This window comes from Anomaloglossus baeobatrachus (assembly GCF_048569485.1).
Source record: "Anomaloglossus baeobatrachus isolate aAnoBae1 chromosome 1 unlocalized genomic scaffold, aAnoBae1.hap1 SUPER_1_unloc_5, whole genome shotgun sequence".
NCBI lineage: Eukaryota > Metazoa > Chordata > Amphibia > Anura > Aromobatidae > Anomaloglossus > Anomaloglossus baeobatrachus.
The window spans coordinates 2,353,720-2,372,582 of NW_027441778.1; positions in this window are offsets into that span (position 1 = coordinate 2,353,720).

The following is an 18,863-nucleotide window of genomic DNA, read 5'->3' on the forward strand; positions in this document are numbered from 1 at the left end:
TGACAAGGTAACCTCGAGTCTACGTTCCTTATGGCGTACATCGATCCTAGTTGCTACCGTAATTAAGTCCTCCAGAGAAGGAGGAACTTCCCGAATAGCAAGAGCATCTTTGACATAGCCTGCAAGACCTCTCCAGAAGATAGGTATTAACACTTTCTCAGGCCAGTCTAACTCTGCTATCAAGGTACGAAAAGCAATGGCATAAGAGCTGGTAGATAATGAACCTTGAGACAGATCTAGCAGTCTCAAAGTCGCATCATGGGTAACCTGCGGTCCCATGAACACCGCTTTAAGAGCATCAAGGAAGTCTTGATGTCTCTGAGTAACCAAATCAGAGCGCTCCCATAAGGGAGTAGCCCACTCTAAGGCTTTATCCTGAAGCAGGGATATAATAAAGCCTATTTTGGACCTCTCCGTAGAGAAGCGAGAGGCATTAACCTCAAGGTGAATCTGACACTGGCATATGAACCCACGACAAGACCTGGCATCGCTAGAGTATCTGTTGGGTAGAGCAAGTCGTGGGTCATGTGGCGAAGACACCAAAGTTTGAGGTTTATCCTCTACAGTCTTGAGCCTTGCTTCAAGAAGCTGTATATACCGATGTAATTGTTGATACTCTGCCATCTCTGCCAGACCCTTGGCTCAGTCCTAATGTTATGGGGACTGTCGGATAATAAGGGAATGGAAGGCTATCCGACAGTCAGGGTCCACCGTGCAGAGTTCTGCTGCAGAGTAGGGCAGAGGATAGGGGAAACCTGTACCACCAAAGCGGTACTGACACTGTTGCGTCACAGTGTCACCAAGATCAATAGTGGCGTATACTGTTTAAGTCACAGCGACTACCTTATTAGCATAACATAGGAGTGGAAATGCAAAAGAGTGAGGAATACAACATAAAAGTGCAAAGAAGTCTCACACTCTGTGAGCGTGAAAGCACCTGTCTCAGTTAACAGTCACAGAGACTATGTGTAGTGTGTGCAATATGGCACCTACCTATGTCCGTTCCACTTGTGGTGCAAGGATACGGACAGCAGCAATGCTGCTAGCTTGAAACTCCTGCCTATAACCGCTCCCCTAGTGTGCGAGGATACGGACTGCTGCAGGAGGCAGCGTAGTGGAGTGTTACCCTAGAAGGCAACGACCACCTAACCTACCTATGTCCGCTCCACTAAGATACGAGGACACGGACAACAGTACGGCTGAAAGGTACAGGAGCGCTACCCTACCGATAGCGCTCACCTCAGAGTAGAACCACAAGACCCAGTCAGACCATGTGCAGCAAGCACCTGCCTATGTCCGCTTCACTAAGGTGCGAGGATACGGACCACAGCATAAGCTGCAAGGTACCAGAGCGTTAGCCTACCGATAACGCTCACCTAGATAGACAATAGGTGCCGCAAGGGACATGCACAGAGCGTCTACTCCTATGCAGGAACCAAGAGGACTGAGCGCCAAGCAGCATGCGTCAGGGTCTTATATAGACTCTGTGCCTCATCCAAGATGGAGGACACCTGCCAATCCGCTGCAAGAATCGTTAGCAATGACGTCACGCTGGCCTATCACAGAGCAATGCGTCATAAGCACATGACCAGCGGCCAATCGGCTTAGAATGTGTCAGAGACATGTGACCTCGTGTCAGCGATGATGTCACCCGCACATGTGCAGTGGCTCCAAGATAGGACTTAGTCTCCAGCGCTCGCATATTCTCAGTAGCATGGAATCAGAACATAGTCTCCAGCGCCACATAGACCTGGGACCAAGATATAGCATAGCCAGACCACAGCAAAGGATAAGGAGACACGCAGATCCCCAGAAACGGGAACCGTAACACCCTACCAACCAATAAGAGTTTGGCTCCTAAGATCACTTAGACGCTCCTAATCTACTCGTTACCTGCATTAAAGACAGCTGACTTAAATTGTCACCTGTATAAAAGACTCCTGTCAGTGTCCACAGACTCAATTAATCAGTCAGACTCTAACCTCTACAACATGGGCAAGACCAAAGAACTTTCTAAGGATGTCAGGGACAAGATCATAGACCTGCACAAGGCTGGAATGGGCTGCAAAACCATATGTAGGACGTTGGGTGAGAAGGAAACAACTGTTGGTGCAATAGTAAGAAAATGGAAGAAATAGAAAATGAGTGTCAAACGACATCGATCAGGGGCACCATGTAAAATCTTACCTCGTAGGGTATCCAGGATCATGAGGAAGGTGAGAAATCAGCCTAAAACTGCACAGGGGGAACTTGTTAATGATATCAAGGCAATTGGGACCACTGTCACCAAGAAAACCAAATCCTGTAGTGTCTGCAAAGTCCCACTGCTCCAGAAGACACATGTTCAGGCCCATCTGAAGTTTGCCAATGATCACCTGGATAATTCTGAGAGTGATTGGGAGAAGGTGCTGTGGTTATATGAGCCAAAAATTGAGCTCTTTTGCCTTAACCCAACTCTCAGTGTTTGGTGGAAGAGAAATGCTGCCTTTGACCCAAAGAACACCATCCCCACTGTCAAGCATGGAGGTGGAAACTCTATGTTTTGGGGGTGTTTCTCTGCTAAAGGTGCAGGACTACTTCATCACATCAATGGGACAATGGATGAAGCCATGTACTATAAAATCCTGAGCGACAATCTCCTTCCTTCTGCCAGGACATTAAAAGTGAGTCGTGGCTTCCAGCATGATAATGACCCAAAACATACAACCAAGGCAACAAAGGAGTGGCTCAAAAAGAAGCGCTTTAAGCTTATGGAGTGCCCTAGCCAGTCTCTAGACCTTAATCCCATACAAAACCTATGGAAGAAGCTGAAGCTCCGACTTGCCAAGCGACAGCCTCAAAATCTTAATGATTTAGAGATGATCTGTGAAGAGGAGTGGACCAAAATTCCTCCTGACATGTGCACAAACCTCATCAACTATAAAAAAGTCAGACTGCTGTGTTTGCCAGAGGGATCAAATACTTATTTCTCTTTGCAATATACAAATACATTTATATAATTTCTACAATGTGGTTTTCTGGAATTTATTTTAGATATTCCATGTCTCACGATTAAAATTAAGCTACCCTTAAAATTATAACGCAAACTTAGAAAATCAGCAAGAAATTAAATAATTATTTCCTTCACTGTATACCAGGAAGATACCCAGAATGGGAGACATATATACCAGGATGTGAGCCAAATATACCAGGATAAGGGACATATATACCAAAATGAGGGACAAGATTCAAGGATGGGAGACATATAATAGGAAAGGCCAGGATGGGAAACATATATACCATGCTGGAGCACATCTATACCAGGGTGGCGAACATATATATGAGGATGGGGTACACATATTCCAGAATGGGAGGAATATATACCAGAATGGGAGACACATATACCTGGAGAGGGGAAATATTTATCAGGATGGAGGACTTATATACCAGAATGGGGACATATACTGTATACTAGGATGGGTCCAGGATGGGAGACATATATACCATGCTGGAGGACATACTGTATATACCAGGGTGGGGAACATATATACAAGGATGGGGTACACATATTTCAGGATTGGAGACATATATACCAGGATGGACCAAGAATGGGTGACATACATACCAGGATAGATGACATATATACCAGGATGGGAGACATATTCCAGAAAAGAACCCAAAGTGGGGCTCATATATGTGACGACATGGACTCCCATGGGTTAAAGTTTCTTAAAATTCAGCCAGACAGGATGATAGATTGTTTATAGACGGGGGATAAGTCCCTCATTGTTTCTACAAGACTCTTGTTGACTCATGTAATTGTGTTGGCCACTGAAAGCCAGACGTATTGTTTCTCCAGACGTTTCCAGTAATCATTGTATTGTAGTTGTGTATTGCTAATGTGATTACCTTAGTAGCCATTGTCTAGTCGGTGACTCCCAGACTACATGTATACCCTCAGTCTTTCTGAAGACATCATTTGGATGAACATTGTCCATGCAGCTTGAGATTCATCCAATGGGAGAGGCGCTCTTGTCCAACCAATCGATGAGGACGCAGTGTATCTAAGTGGAAGGCTGTGGCTATAAAAGGGACTTCTTTAAGCCACCAGGTTGTTGATGGATACTGATGGATCCAGTCTAAGCTCTTTGGAGCTGATTAGAGGATCAGGATATCTTATGGCTTCAATCTAGGGACTCCAGTTCTGGTTGGAGACCATATCCACAGCGTAGGGATTTCGACTGCCGGCTGCCAGGATTGTATCATCATACCAGGACTACCTAATGAGGACACTCAGGTTGGGACAGTTCAGTCACCTGTTACAGACTTTGCAGACTTCAGCCAGCTTCCTAAATCTGGCATTATTCCTTTCTCGGTGGGTGCCCACCAAAAGCGGGGTGCTGCTGGATTGGAGTAAATAGCCCTGGAACCTCTGAGGTATGGACATTCTAAATCCCTGGTGAGTCAGCGGAAGGGTGAGACTCTGTTGCCTGTTACATTTGTGTGTTTTGCTGGTTATGTGTTATGTGCCGTTAATTGTTTGGGGATCCAATAAAGTCTAATTGTTGTGGTTCCCTCACCCTGTGTTGTCTGAGTAGTGTTACGCCCACGGTTAAGGAGGCCGTCGTTCAGTTAGGATGAGCCCTGAGCCACGCTGTCTTTCTAAAGGCGGCGGGTTTTAGTGGACGAGAGCACCCACTGAGCCTCGTGTCTCCACAATTGGTGGCAGCAGTGGGATACTACTCAGCCTGGTTTACCCAGGGGAGCTGCAGCGGACTGGTGTTCGTGGACACCATCCAGGGCTCAACAACCAGGGAGGCACATAAGCATACCCAGCAGGCCATAGGGGAGGCATTCAGGTTTCGGACGCTGCCATGTCCAACCTCACCAGCTCAGGCATGGGACAAGGACAAGAGAGGAGTTACGACCGCTGCAGTAAATGGATGCTACAGGATCTGTGCCAGAGGCGAAAGATTATCTACTGGAACGCTGAGACTCGGTCAGACTTGATCCAGAAATTAGTCCGTTGGGATGCCCAGAATGATGCAGAGGACGATGAGGATCCCGCCGATATTGACCCAGAGGATTTAAACTATGTGCCACATCATGGATGTAGTGACAATCGGGAATCAACTTTGTCCAAAATGGCCCAAGCCACAGCGTTGTTGGATGCATTGGGGCCTAGATCCTCAAGAGAAGAGAGGGCTTATGTTCTGGAATATGTTTATGGGATTCCAGCTGCAGTACTGCTAACACCAGCCAGTCGAGAAGGATGGTCCCGCTACCCAGCACAGGCTGCGCCAAAACAAAGGACTACAAACAGGGCCTGTGACTCGCCCAATCTATGGCGCTGTTATACATGTGGGCGTCATGGACATGTAGATAAAGATTGTCTCCAAAACCGAGGCCGCATGCTTGGAGCCCATCTACCAGCTAAGCCGGTCAAGAGCCAGGGACTACAAGACACTGGTTCCTCCATTACCCTGGTAAGCCCAGTTATTGTTCCCCCAGAAGACCCTGTACCAGATTCCCAATTATTCATCTCCCTGGCTGAGGGCCAGCACTCAGACATTCCTCTGGCATGCGTGCAGTTGGACCTAAGGACCGACCAGGGAGAGGTCGAGGTGGAGCTTGTGGACAGACTCCCCACACCTGGTATTTTGGGGACCAACCAGGAAGTGATCGATGTGGGGATTGTGAACAGCCTCCCCATACCTGTCATTGTGGAGACTGACCAGAGCAAGGCTGATGTGGAGCTTATGGACACCGTCCCCACACCAGTTATTTCGGGAAAGGACCAGGGAGAGGTTGATGTGAGACTTGTGAACAGCCTCTCCACACCTGTCATTGTGGAGACTAATCAAAGCAAGGCTGATGTGGAGCTTATGGACACCTTCCCCACACCAGTTACTTTGGTGTCTGAGCAGGAAGAGGTCCATATGGAGTTTATGGACAGCCTCCCCACACCTGTTGTTTCGGGGACTAGCCAGGAGGAAGTTGAAGTGGGGTTCATAGATGGCCCCACCAAGCCTGTTGTTTCGGATACCACTCAAAGGGAAGTGACAGTGGGGCTTGTGAATTACCTGCTCACACCAGTCAATTTGGAGAATGACCTAGGACAAGGACTATCCAGTCAGTTTGAAGCAGCCATCACCCACCTCCAAGCCAAGCAGGACCCTGATGTGGATCTTGCTAACATCTTTTCCAGGCATGGTTTGCATTCCCGGTCTCCATCATCCACTTCTGAGCCAAGAACCGTGAGTAAGCCTAACCACACTGTGGCTATTGACTGGGGGAGGATTGATAGTGGGAGATTTGTGCAGGCCCAACTCATGGACCCCACCTTAGTGCTTGTCCGCAATATGGCTGCTCAACTTGGGGGAGGTAATCAGGGGGAGGTGTATTGATGCGAGCCTCTATTGCTGACCTCACCATTAAAAAGGACAATGCCGTTAAGAGGAGAAGGATGATCGGAAGCCTATCATGTATGGCTAATATTAAGAAGGGGGAGGAATGTGACGACATGGACTCTCATGGGTTAAAGTTTCTTAAAATTCAGCCAGACAGGATGATAGATTGTTTATAGACGGGGGATAAGTCCCTCATTGTTTCTACAAGACTCTTGTTGACTCATGTAATTGTGTTGGCCACTGAAAGCCAGACGTATTGTTTCTCCAGACGTTTCCAGTAATCATTGTATTGTAGTTGTGTATTGGTAAGGTGATTACCTTAGTAGCCATTGTCTAGTCGGTGACTCCCAGACTACATGTATACCCTCAGTCTTTCTGAAGACATCATTTGGATGAACATTGTCCATGCAGCTTGAGATTCATCCAATGGGAGAGGCGCTCTTGTCCAACCAATCGATGAGGACGCAGTGTATCTAAGTGGAAGGCTGTGGCTATAAAAGGGACTTCTTTAAGCCACCAGGTTGTTGATGGATGCTGATGGATCCAGTCTAAGCTCTTCGGAGCTGACTAGAGGATCAGGATATCTTATGGCTTCAATCTAGGGACTCCGGTTCCGGTTGGAGACCATATCCACAGCGTAGGGATTTCGACTGCCGGCTGCCAGGATTGTATCATCATACCAGGACTACCTAATGAGGACACTCAGGTTGGGACAGTTCAGTCACCTGTTACAGACTTTGCAGACTTCAGCCAGCTTCCTAAATCTGGCATTATTCCTTTCTCGGTGGGTGCCCACCAAAAGCGGGGTGCTGCTGGATTGGAGTAAATAGCCCTGGAACCTCTGAGGCATGGACATTCTAAATCCCTGGTGAGTCAGCGGAAGGGTGAGACTCTGTTGCCTGTTACATTTGTGTGTTTTGCTGGTTATGTGTTATGTGCCGTTAATTGTTTGGGGATCCAATAAAGTCTAATTGTTGTGGTTCCCTCACCCTGTGTTGTCTGAGTAGTGTTACGCCCACGGTTTAGGAGGCTGTCGTTCAGTTGGGATGAGCCCTGAGCCACGCTGTCTTTCTAAAGGCGGCGGGTTTTAGTGGACGAGAGCACCCACTGAGCCTCGTGTCTCCACAATTGGTGGCAGCAGTGGGATACTACTCAGCCTGGTTTACCCAGGGGAGCTGCAGCGGACTGGTGTTCGTGGACACCATCCAGGGCTCAACAACCAGGGAGGCACATAAGCATACCCAGCAGGCCATAGGGGAGGCATTCAGGTTTCGGACGCTGCCATGTCCAACCTCACCAGCTCAGGCATGGGACAAGGACAAGAGAGGAGTTACGACCGCTGCAGTAAATGGATGCTACAGGATCTGTGCCAGAGGCGAAAGATTATCTACTGGAACGCTGAGACTCGGTCAGACTTGATCCAGAAATTAGTCCGTTGGGATGCCCAGAATGATGCAGAGGACGATGAGGATCCCGCCGATATTGACCCAGAGGATTTAAACTATGTGCCACATCATGGATGTAGTGACAATCGGGAATCAACTTTGTCCAAAATGGCCCAAGCCACAGCGTTGTTGGATGCATTGGGGCCTAGATCCTCAAGAGAAGAGAGGGCTTATGTTCTGGAATATGTTTATGGGATTCCAGCTGCAGTACTGCTAACACCAGCCAGTCGAGAAGGATGGTCCCGCTACCCAGCAGAGGCTGCGCCAAAACAAAGGACTACAAACAGGGCCTGTGACTCGCCCAATCTATGGCGCTGTTATACATGTGGGCGTCATGGACATGTAGATAAAGATTGTCTCCAAAACCGAGGCCGCATGCTTGGAGCCCATCTACCAGCTAAGCCGGTCAAGAGCCAGGGACTACAAGACACTGGTTCCTCCATTACCCTGGTAAGCCCAGTTATTGTTCCCCCAGAAGACCCTGTACCAGATTCCCAATTATTCATCTCCCTGGCTGAGGGCCAGCACTCAGACATTCCTCTGGCATGCGTGCAGTTGGACCTAAGGACCGACCAGGGAGAGGTCGAGGTGGAGCTTGTGGACAGACTCCCCACACCTGGTATTTTGGGGACCAACCAGGAAGTGATCGATGTGGGGATTGTGAACAGCCTCCCCATACCTGTCATTGTGGAGACTGACCAGAGCAAGGCTGATGTGGAGCTTATGGACACCGTCCCCACACCAGTTATTTCGGGAAAGGACCAGGGAGAGGTTGATGTGAGACTTGTGAACAGCCTCTCCACACCTGTCATTGTGGAGACCAATCAAAGCAAGGCTGATGTGGAGCTTATGGACACCTTCCCCACACCAGTTACTTTGGTGTCTGAGCAGGAAGAGGTCCATATGGAGTTTATGGACAGCCTCCCCACACCTGTTGTTCCGGGGACTAGCCAGGAGGAAGTTGAAGTGGGGTTCATAGATGGCCCCACCAAGCCTGTTGTTTCGGATACCACTCAAAGGGAAGTGACAGTGGGGCTTGTGAATTACCTGCTCACACCAGTCAATTTGGAGAATGACCTAGGACAAGGACTATCCAGTCAGTTTGAAGCAGCCATCACCCACCTCCAAGCCAAGCAGGACCCTGATGTGGATCTTGCTAACATCTTTTCCAGGCATGGTTTGCATTCCCGGTCTCCATCATCCACTTCTGAGCCAAGAACCGTGAGTAAGCCTAACCACACTGTGGCTATTGACTGGGGGAGGATTGATAGTGGGAGATTTGTGCAGGCCCAACTCATGGACCCCACCTTAGTGCTTGTCCGCAATATGGCTGCTCAACTTGGGGGAGGTAATCAGGGGGAGGTGTATAGATGCAAGCCTCTGTTGCTGACCTCACCATTAAAAAGGACAATGCCGTTAAGAGGAGAAGGATGATCGGAAGCCTATCATGTATGGCTAATATTAAGAAGGGGGAGGAATGTGACGACATGGACTCTCATGGGTTAAAGTTTCTTAAAATTCAGCCAGACAGGATGATAGATTGTTTATAGACGGGGGATAAGTCCCTCATTGTTTCTACAAGACTCTTGTTGACTCATGTAATTGTGTTGGCCACTGAAAGCCAGACGTATTGTTTCTCCAGACGTTTCCAGTAATCATTGTATTGTAGTTGTGTATTGGTAAGGTGATTACCTTAGTAGCCATTGTCTAGTCGGTGACTCCCAGACTACATGTATACCCTCAGTCTTTCTGAAGACATCATTTGGATGAACATTGTCCATGCAGCTTGAGATTCATCCAATGGGAGAGGCGCTCTTGTCCAACCAATCGATGAGGACGCAGTGTATCTAAGTGGAAGGCTGTGGCTATAAAAGGGACTTCTTTAAGCCACCAGGTTGTTGATGGATGCTGATGGATCCAGTCTAAGCTCTTCGGAGCTGACTAGAGGATCAGGATATCTTATGGCTTCAATCTAGGGACTCCGGTTCCGGTTGGAGACCATATCCACAGCCTAGGGATTTCGACTCCGGCTGCCAGGATTGTATCATCATACCAGGACTACCTAAGGAGGACACTCAGGTTGGGACAGTTCAGTCACCTGTTACAGACTTTGCAGACCTCAGCCAGCTTCCTAAATCTGGCATTATTCCTTTCTCGGTGGATGCCCGCCAAAAGTGGGGTGCTGCTGGATTGGAGTAAATAGCCCTGGAACCTCTGAGGCATGGACATTCTAAATCCCTGGTGAGTCAGCGGAAGGGTGAGACTCTGTTGCCTGTTACATTTGTGTGTTTTGCTGGTTATGTGTTATGTGCCGTTAATTGTTTGGGGATCCAATAAAGTCTAATTGTTGTGGTTCCCTCACCCTGTGTTGTCTGAGTAGTGTTACGCCCACGGTTAAGGAGGCCGGCGTTCAGTTGGGATGAGCCCTGAGCCACGCTGTCTTTCTAAAGGCGGCGGGTTTTAGTGGACGAGAGCACCCACTGAGCCCCGTGTCTCCACAATATATACTAGGATAGGGGACACACTTACCAGTATTTGGGACATATATACCAGGATGGGGAACCTATATATCAGGTTGGGGGATATATATACCAGGAGGGTTGCCAGTATGGGGGACAAATATACCAGGATGGTAACACATATGCCAGGAGAGACGGCTCATATATCAGGTAGGGGGGAAAATATACCAGGATGGGGTCCAGAATGGGTGACACATATACCAGGATAGGGGACACATACCAGGGTGAGATATATATATATATATATATATATATATGTATATATATATATATATATATATGCTGTATGTATACAGTATATATATATACCAGGAAGGAACCCATAATGCAGGACACATATACCATGTTGGAGGATATATACCAGGAGGGAAGCCAGCCAGGATAGGGGACATACAGTATATACCAGGATGGACGACACATACTCTAGCAAGGGGGATGTATATACCAGGATGGGGGCCAGGGTGGCTAACATATTTCAGGATGGAGACAATATATAAAAGGTATGGGCTCAGGATGTGGGACATATATGCCAGAATCAAGGAAACATTACAGGATTGAGGATAAATAGATAAATATACCAGGATAGGGGACATATTTGCAAGTAGAGGGATGTACAGTATCCTACAAAATGAGTACATCCTTCACATTTTTGTAAATATTTTATCTCTTTTTATGCGACAAAATTGAAGATATTACATTTTGATACAATGTAAAGTAGTCCTTGCCTAGTTTTTTATAACAGTGTAAATTTTTGTGCCCTCTAAATAACTGAATACACAGCCATTAATGTCAAAACCGCTTTCAACAAACGTGAGTACACCCCTAAGTAAAAATTTCCAAATTGTGCCTAAGGCCTAAAACACACTTCCGCAAAAAAAACGTCCGTATGACACGGTCCGTTTTTCGGGTCCGTGGTCGAGTATTTTTGGGGCGTTTCTCCGGTATGTATGGCATCCGTGAGATGGCGTATGCAAGCCGTGTGTACGTGTTGAATGTCCGTATTGACACAAAATACGTACGTGTGCAGTCCGTATGCTGTCCGTTTGTTCAGATCCATATTTTCACACAAATAACCTTGTTAGCCCTTCTAAATGTGCTCCTGGTGTGTTAAATTGGTCAATTAACTACCCAATTTGTTTAGTTTGTATAAAAAACCTTTATAAACATGGCTTCAGAGCTCATTCTCACATTAGACACACTCCAAAATGTCTTTCTCCAATGAAGCAACCATGTATTTGCTCTGGTTGATATCTAGGAGATTTGGGGTTAGGCAACATATGATTGAAGAAGAGCCACCACTGGAGAAAAGGATGTGGATTCTCCCCCTTGTGAAGCTCAGGAAAACACATGGGCATTTTAATATTTTATATGGAGAAATGCGGAAATTTCCTCCTAAATTCCAAGCCTACTGCCATCTCACCATGAATTCATTTAACAACATCCTTGGCCTTATGTACCATCGCTTGAAGCATCAGGACACCTCTATGCGCCTTAGCATCTCCCCTGAGGAACGACTGTTGGTGACTTTACGGTAGGTGTTGTCATGCATACTCATGCTTTAACGGTTATATTGAAATACATGTTAAGTTGCTAAGGCATCATGTTGTAGATCACTTAACCATAGTGCAATTTAAAATTAAGATCTGAGAAGTCACATCTACCATTCTATCTCTACCAAAATTGAAGAAACAAGAGGCTTAACTCAAACAAGATTGTTTATTAAACACAAAATTAAATATTTTTCCAATATGGAAAGTAAAGATCACATATGCTTTTACCAACCAAAGAAATTATAAAAAAACATTCAAAGTATCTCGCCAGCCATTGGATGATACAAATATTTGGTGTGAAATACAAATTACAGGAATAGTCAAAGTAATGTCATGTTGTAATTTTATTTCAGTTACCTAGCAACTGGGCAATCCATCAGCAGTCTACATTTCGAATTCTTATTGGGAAGGTCCACAATTGGCAAGAGTATCCTGCATACCTGCACTGTGCTATGGGAGACCCTTAGGCATCATGTCATGCAGCTGCCTTCAACACAGGAATGGATGCACATTTCAGATGAATTTTTGGAGAAAACAGCTTTCCCAAATTGTATTGGTGCCATTGACGGAAAACACATTAGAGTGAAGAAACAACCAAACTCTGCATCAAGATATTTTAATTATCATAAATATTTTTCTGTAGTTATTTTGGCCATGGTAGATACAAACTACTGCTTTTTATTTGCTGATATTGGGGCCTATGGCAGTGCCTCAGATGCACGCATTTTCAGAAGTTCACGTTTAGCAAGACGATTAATGTCTGATAGTTTAAGTTTGCCTGCACCAAGACCATTGCCTGGTACTAATGGCCCAATTGTCCCTTTTGTAATGGTTGCAGATCAGGGGTTTGCATTGTCTAGGCATTTGATGCGTCCATATCCCAGAAGGGGGCTGGACAGATCAAAAGCCCTATTTAATAGCAAATTGGCAAGAACACGTTGCTATGTTGAACGTGCCTTTGGCATTTTGGCCACAAGATGGCACATTTATCAAACCACCATCCAACTCCAACCATCCACCGTCAAGGCTGTCATTAAATCGACAGTAGTGTTACATAATTACTGTAGATTACATGAAAGCAATGACGAAGACATTGAGGAGTTGCCTGATTTAAATGCACCATTTGTAGAGAATGGTAGTGTCAGAACCACTGTGTCCAATTCTGGTCTACAAGTGAGGAATCTATTTTAGTTTAAATCGCCATAGTCATGTATAATTTTGGCATTGTTATAGTTTTGTATCACTTGGTTACATAAGCACAAACACATATGTATTACAAAAGAGAAAATGACCATACATAGGTATAATTTGAGGTTTTTTGGTTGGTTGGTTGTGTTTATGGTCCCCATAAGCTATTGTGATATAACTATATTGTTTTAACATCAGAAATTTTTGTTAATCTAAAAACAGTACTACTGAATGTACATGACTAATAAAATTATGGCAATTTTGATTTGAAAAAGTTAGTCCAGATTTATTATTTTACCTATGTATGTATGTTATCTTTTGCAAGACACCCTGTATTTTTTGTTTTTTTTAAATACAACTTTGTCAGGGACATTAGCCCATACAAAACACCATACTTTATTATGCAATAATGTCACGCAAACATAATTTGTTTGACACTATTGGAATACAAGTATGGGACCAGACCATATGCAGATACTGCATAGTGGCTGGACTTTTAATAATAAAGGTGTCTGAATGTTAGTGTAGTAGTTTATGTGCGTGCATTTTTTCCCTAAACCCAGTTTATTCTAATGGATGGTCCAAACAACATGTCCAGAGCAAGGCATCATTCTAACAGGCAGGTATTGTATTTTGAAGTGATAGAGTAATTTGTATTGAATTTTTGTAAATGAAAACAAAACATATGACCACATGTATATAGAGTAAGTAATGTGTTACATTTTGATATGTTTCCCCACCAGTAATACCCTAGAAAACATACCAAAATGTAATATAATACATACAATATCACATTATGATTCAACTAAATCCTCTAGGCTACTGATGCTTTCCTGTGTAGTCTCCATTGCATTGACATCTACAGAATATGTTTGCTGCACAACAGTAGATGTTGTAGTGAGTGACTGATCAGTGTTTCCACTAGTAACAGTTGTTGTACTTGGAACAAATAATGAGGCAGTTGTTTGAGCAAATGGAAGACCAAGTGTAGGTGGTACATAATGATGTGTTGAAAGAGGCTGAGTATCTGTGTATGTGAAGTTAGTTGGGTAAGTCTGTTGTTGAAAGTACTGTTGTTTTGGATTATTAGGAACATGGTATGCTGCTGGTTGTTGAATCATTTGAGGTAGTCTATGAACATTACTACCAATACTAGGATAGTTAAAAGAGGTTTGCATTGGTGTATGTTGGGGTATTTGTGGGACAAATGTTGGCTGTTGAGATGGCCTTTGTGTCATTAATGTACCTGTTTGGTGTGGGACAACTGTTGGCCTAATCTGTACATCAGTTACCATAGAAGAAGATGGACACTGTATATGTGTTTGTTGCACTACAGGATTTAGTTGGAAATTAGAGAAATGTTCATCTGTTTGGCTTTCCACAGTTTGTTGAGTTGTGTTTGTGTGTGGGCCACGTGGATTGGCTCTCCATTGTTCTATCACTTCAAAACAATTTGAAACAGCAGAAAAAAAAGTCTTTAAATTTGCCTTATATTACATCATATCCCATGGCCCAAGAACCACCAACACCAAAGTAAGTTGCACATAGAAAAACTTTAATTGGTTGGGTCAAGCATATAAATATTACATGGGATATAAAAATTGTGACAAGTAAGAAGGTTAAATGACACATAAGAGCAAATAAAGAACCCCATGTGGGGCTACATGGATCAAATTAGGTGCACACAAAAGGGTGTACTCCCAGCAGGGCCAGTGTAAGTGCCTTTTACAAAACGCAGGTTCACCTAATCAAGAACTCTAGGCACATTACAAATAAATGAACAGGAATATATTCCCAGCAGAGCCAGTGTAAGTGCCTATACAAAAGATAAATTCACAGTCAGTGACAGAATAACACTTTAATAGATGACAATAGGCATGTTACTCACACACATCATCCGGTGAACAGGGATATGTTCCCAGCAAGGTCAGTGTAAATGCCATTGCAATAAACAGGTTCACAGTGAGTGATAGAGTAACACTTAAGTATATGAACATAGGCACACTGCCCAGGCATCTAGTCCAATGGACAGGGATATATTCCCAGCAGGGCCAGTGTACATGCCTATATCATAAACAGGTTCACAGCAAATGACAGAGTAACACTTTAGTGCATGACAATAGGCACATTACACAAACACATGGTCCAACGGGTCCCCTGAGGAAGTCATCACGAAATACGTATTGGGACTTTTTTCCCCTTGTGTGACTGCATGTGAGTGCTATAATTGGTGGAATATCCACCGGGCTATGTGTTTGGGTAATGTGCCTATGATTATGTACTAAGTGTTATCCTGTCATTACTGTGAACTTGGAAAGGCACTTACATTGGTTTTGCTGGGAATACTTCCCTGTCCGTTGGACCATGTGTTTGTGTAATGTGCCTATTGTCATGCACTAAAGTGTTACCCTGTCATTTGTTGTGAACCTGTTTATGATATAGGCACGTACACTGGCCCTGCTGGGAATATATCCCTGTCCATTGGACTAGATGCCTGGGCAGTGTGCCTATGTTCATATACTTAAGTGTTACTCTATCACTCACTGTGAACCTGTTTATTGCAATGGCATTTACACTGACCTTGCTGGGAACATATCCCTGTTCACCGGATGATGTGTGTGAGTAACATGCCTATTGTCATCTATTAAAGTGTTATTCTGTCACTGACTGTGAATTTATCTTTTGTATAGGCACTTACACTGGCTCTGCTGGGAATATATTCCTGTTCATTTATTTGTAATGTGCCTAGAGTTCTTGATTAGGTGAACCTGCGTTTTGTAAAAGGCACTTACACTGGCCCTGCTGGGAGTACACCCTTTTGTGTGCACCTAATTTGATCCATGTAGCCCCACATGGGGTTCTTTATTCGCTCTTATGTGTCATTTAACCTTCTTACTTGTCACAATTTTTATATCCCATGTAATATTTATATGCTTGACCCAACCAATTAAAGTTTTTCTATGTGCAACTTACTTTGGTGTTGGTGGTTCTTGGGCCATGGGATATGATGTAATATAAGGCAAATTTAAAGACTTTTTTTTCTGCTGTTTCAATATGTCCCTGAAGTTGTTGCCTTTTACCTTATATAAGTCTGCTTTAACTGTCCTGGTTGTTGCTAATTCACTTCAAAACAATAAATGGGTTCTGGCTCACGTTGGGTAGCAGATATTAGTGTTATTAAGGACGCCCTCAATCTGTCCTGCCTATCAGGTGCAACCAATGCAAGAGAGGGAGAAAGGGAGCGGCAAAATCTCTCTCCATCACTCTCTGGTATCAGTGAATTCATCATGTGTATAATTCTGGTATCAATGATATCTGGCAGGGTACGTAAATCTTCATAACGGCCTATGTCTGCGACCACGGATAGATTGGGCTACTGTGCGCATGGTATTAGTTGATATTCTTGGCTGTGTGCCTGCATGTTGCTGTGGACTACTCTCTGCAAGAACTGGTGAAGGGCCACTTTGTTGCCCTGTAGACTGGCCTGCAATTACATTAGTGGATTGACTTGTGCCCAAACCCAAATCAGAGGACATTTCTTCTGCGTCTGGCTGGCTGGCATTGGGGATTGGTGGAGGTTGATATGAGGTTGGCTCCATCTCAGAAGCAAAGGTCGCTGTTAATACTGCTGACTGCGCTTCCTCACTATCTTCCAGGTTATCCTCTGTACTTTGATGACAAAAAAAAAGTAAAATTAGTGTGTGCCTTTTAAATAAAACCACCATGTGATGTAATGGTAGAAACTTACTTTGCTACTTCCATAATGGGCATAAGGAAGCTCAGTTTTTCATAATGGACATATTTTTTCTTTTTTGCAGCGGCAGCTGTGGTGGCCACAGGGTTATACTCTCTCCTGAACTGGTCACGGGATGAGCGCCATCGCTGTTTGACAAGATCCACTGTAAAAAAAAAAAAATAAGATCACAAATTCTAACAATTGTAGATTCCAAAAAATTAGACATTAGTCTTGTATTGCAGCAATTGTAAAAAATAGGAACATACATCCATGTGTATGAAAACAACAACCCATAACACTCATATAGTGACATAATAACACAATAACCATGGGAAACAAAAAAAGTTCACCAGTAAAAATCTTAAACCACTGAATAATCATTCATCTCCTTATAATTTAAAAAAAAAAAATAAAAAAAACCCAACAGTAAGCCATGAGCAACAAAATGACTACTAACCCATGAAGTGCCATATGTTCCACATATATTTTCCATTATACAATACACATTACTGTTACCACTCCAGACATGGTGACCCCAAGGAACATGCATAATAAACCAAACATAGAAATACAACTCAAAATGTATAGAGAAATCTCTGCACATTAGCAATAGAAAAAGCACAGAAATGCAAACCAAAAATAACCCCAATCATGTTTAATAGTGGCTTAACCACCCTGAAATGCCTTTTGTACATGCATAAAATGCTTTGCAGACCACATATACACATGCTGATGTGGCGCCCTGGACAAGCCAGGACGTCACAGGTACTACACCAACACACCCCACACCCCGGTCAGGCACACCTAAGTCAAACAAAAATCCTTGTTGCCTCCCTCCAGGGGCTGATGTTCACACCAGGGGGTGGGCCAGGTGGTTGGTCCCACCCACCGAGGAGTTCACAGTCCTGGAGGCGGGAAAAGCAGAGCAGATTAGTTTGGAAGTGGAGAAGTGAGGTGGTAAAAGAGCAGTCTGAAGTTGGTCCGGGTGTGTGGCCCGGATGGAACAGCAAGGTTGGCAGACGGTGCTGACCGTCTGCAGGAGAGGCCTATTGGAGCTAGCCGTAAAGACGATGGACGGGCGGTAGCCCGGCGGTACCGGACCGGTACGCAAAGAGAAGTCAGCACCAACCGGCAGGGCTTACGGACCCCGACAAGGCTAGGAGTCACCGCTGAAATTGTCAAATCCGTTAGCGAAGGGAACCTCCGGGGTTTCCCAGCAGCCAAGTCCCAATAGAAGGCAACAGTCCAACCGTTAGAGGGAAACACAGTCACCGCCAAGGCTACAGTTCCCAGGTCCAGAGCCTGCGGGCAAAAGGGGCTCCTTCAGCATATATCCAAGCTGGGGAGCGGGTTACCAGTGGGAACCCATTGGAACCGTCTACACTACACAGGTGCAGGGAAAGGCAGTCACCATCAACCTGCCGGGAGGAGAAACACCGCAGCCGTCTGTGGGATCCGTCCATCCAGCCGTTTGTTTTACCGGAGACTTTGCATTCGTCATTGGCTGAGTGAGTACCACTGTGCCGTGCGGCACAGCGCTGCCCCCGCGACCCTGCACCTCACCAGGCCCCGTAGCCCGCCTGCATCCCTAACCCTCACCGGGCCCCGGGACAACCAAGCCCCCTACCCACGGAGGGGAGAACCAACATCCAAGCTGCTCCCTGTCATCGCTCCCGGGATCCCCGTCCAGAGCAGCGGTGGTGTCACAACTTCACCACAACCGTGGGTGGCGTCACGGACAATATCCCCAAACCACACACCAACCCCCCTTTCACTCACGAGCGAGGAACGCCGCTCGAGTCCCCGGGATCCGGCCAACCGCTCGAGCCACCACGAACAGCAGCAGCAGCCGGACCCGAGCAGTGGGTGAGCGCAGCGTCCCCTCCTCCGCCCGCGACACTGACATTACTAGTAAACTGCAATGAATACTTGAAAAGGCAAAATAAATACACTCTCCTGTTTGTGAGTCCATGTAGAAAAGCGCACACACATTCTTACGACACGGACACACGTTCCATGTGATTTTACGTACGTGT